The 2740-nt window shown below is 38.2% G+C and overlaps 1 protein-coding gene across 1 annotated transcript in view; it reads left to right on the top strand.

Moving 5' to 3' along the window:
* MFSD14B (major facilitator superfamily domain containing 14B) overlaps positions 1–2740 on the top strand; it is a 229939-nt gene that overhangs the window by 81261 nt on the left and 145938 nt on the right. The window lies entirely within an intron of this gene.

The following is a 2740-nucleotide window of genomic DNA, read 5'->3' as shown; positions in this document are numbered from 1 at the left end:
TGAAAGTACCATGGACTGCTAAAAGAACTAACAGATCTGTCCTGGAGGAAGTGCAGCCAGAATGCTCCTTGGAAGCAAGAATGGCCAGACTTCGTCTCAGCTATTTTGGTCATGTTGTAAGAAGGGATCATTCCCTGGAGAAGGATGTCATGCTTGGTAGGGTGGAGGGTCAATGAAAAAGGGGGAGGCCTTCAACGAGATGGATTGACACAGTGGTTGCGATGATGGGCTCAACTATAGCAGGGATTGTGGGGCTGGCGCTGGATCGGGCAGTGTTTCGTTCTTCTGTGCATGGGGTCGCTAATGAGTCGGAAATGACTCGATGGCATTTAACAACAACAACAACAGAACCTAGCAGGGGAAGAATATAGAATAATAGTAAAAAGGATAAAAGTAATAATAGTAATGTTGTTGTTGTTGTTATGTGCCGTCGAGTTGGACCTGACTCATAGCTACCCCTCTTTGGGTTTCTGACCAGTATCACTACAGAAGTAGGTTTCTCCATCTTCCTTGCAAGGAGTCGTTGGTGGGTTGAACCACCATGCTTCTGGTTAGCAGTCAAGTGCCTTAGCCACTATGCTACCGGAGCTGCCCCTAGGTTTTTTTTGTTTGTTTGTTTGTTTTTCCCCATTTTAAAACTAATAATACTAGGTTTAAAACAGAGAAAAACAAGCAAATGAAAAAACAGAAAAAAGAAAAGAAAACCCTGAGGGCAGTGTGGGCCAGTACACCCAGTGTCTGTCCGAGCACACAGTATGGGGTGGACTTTCTGTGGGTGCAGAAGGTGGGTGGGACTGAGAGATGCCCACCCCTCTATTCACCAAGAGGGTGTGTTTATAAGAGTAACATGGGAAATGTTGCACCTTTCCAGTCATCTGTGTCTGGAATGTCCTTGCGGTTACTGGCAAGTGGACCCTATTCTTAAGTTCCTGGAGTCTGGGAGAAAACTGTTGCTTTAAATATCCAAAATTGTCAAGCCACTTGTAAACATTCAAAATGGTTGCACCCTCTGGACAGACAAAAGTCCACAGCTCAGCCTGCCATCCCCTTCACTATATTCCCTTTTATTCCCCAGCCACCAGAGTAGGCTTCCATGCCATTCTTGGCTAGCAGGGCCGATTTTTGGGTTAATTCTTAGGTCCTACCACCACTTGGCAATATCCAAGCTGTCTGTGCCGTCAGGATTGCTGTCAGATCGCAGCTCCGTATGTCTCCTTTTTTGGTGTTTTCTTGTGAATTCTTCTGCTAGTTGGAGTTTAGTTCACTTCTATATCCTTCCCTTCAAGGATCAGGGGTTCAGGATTATCTTCTGTATCTGTGTTAATTGTTTTCCCTTTTCATTGTTCAAGAGGGTCTGTGCAGTGGTTTTGCCTATTCCACCATTTTACTGGAACTCTGGTATGTTGTGTTTTCATTCTCATTTGATTCAAAGAAATTTTTAAATTCATTTCTTATTTCTTCTATCACCCAGTTGTTTTTGAGGAGAGTGTTAATTCAGTTTCTGTGCATTTGCTGTTTTTCCATTGTTCTTCCTATTGTGGGTTTCTGAGTTTTCACATTTTGATCTGAGAAGATACTTTTCAGTTCTTACATGTTTTAAGATGCATTGAGGCTGGCTTTGTGGCCTAACATATAGTCTGTCTTGCAGAATGTTCAATGTGTGCTTGAAAAGAATGTATATTTTATTGTTCTTGGGTGATGTGCTCTGTAGATGTGTGTAACATCAAGATGGTTGATTTTATTGTTTAATTCTTCTGTGTCTTTGTTTAATTTATTTTCAGTTCTAGCTGCCTCTACAAATGGTGTGTTAAAGTCTTATATTTTTATTTTGGCATCATCTATTTGTTCAGTTCTGATAAAGGCTGATTGATGTATTTTAGGGCTCTTTCACTGGGTGTGTAGATATTTATTATGGTTGTATCTTCATGCTCACCTGGTTCTTTAATCATTATATAATGTATTTCCTTGTCACTTATAGTGGTTTTTGTTTGAAAGTCCATTTTAATGGAAAGCAATACTGTCACTTCTGCTATTATTTTATTGCCATTTTAGTGTGATATCTTTCTTCAACCTTTGATTTTTAGTGTATTTTTCCATTTGTATCTAAGGTGAGTCTTTTGTAGACAGTGTATTGATTATATTTTCTTATCCAGTTTGCAACTCTCTGTCTCTTAAGTGGTATATTTAATTCATTTACATTCTAGTGTGATTATTGATACTCATGAACTTATTGCTGTCATTTTGTTATGTGTTTTTTTGTGGTGTTGCTGATTTCTTTGTTCCATATTTTCTGTACTGAGCTCATTTTGTTGATGAATTGTATTGTTTCCTTTGTTGCTGTTGTTTTAGTATTTGCTAAAGAGTTTTGCCTCTCCTTTTTTATTTTGATTCAAAGGTTTATATAAACTTGATGATTTTCATATAAAATTTATGATTCTCTTTCCAAGTTTTGAATAGTCTTTTTTATCTTGCAATTGTGTTGACTTCTCCATTTTGAAATTCTTTACCTACACTATTTATTCACTCTTTTTGGTTTGTAGTTTTCCATGTTTACCAATTGATGTCTCTGGCTCTCTGTTTACCGTCTTGTAAGCTTATTTTACTTTGGATACTTCTATAACTTGGATGGTTTCTGGGTTAAATCATCATGTGTAAGGGTAGTGTTTTTTATCTTTCTTTCTTTCTTTTTTTATTGTGATTTGGGTGAAGATTTACAGAGCAAATTCACTTTCCATACAGC

The sequence above is a fragment of the Orycteropus afer genome, unplaced genomic scaffold (assembly GCF_000298275.1).
Source record: "Orycteropus afer afer isolate SDZICR_OR568_19922 unplaced genomic scaffold, OryAfe1.0 scaffold00368, whole genome shotgun sequence".
NCBI classification, from domain to species: Eukaryota; Metazoa; Chordata; class Mammalia; order Tubulidentata; family Orycteropodidae; genus Orycteropus; species Orycteropus afer.
The sequence above is the reverse complement of the archived record's forward strand: the minus strand, read 5'-3'. Positions and strand labels throughout refer to the sequence as shown.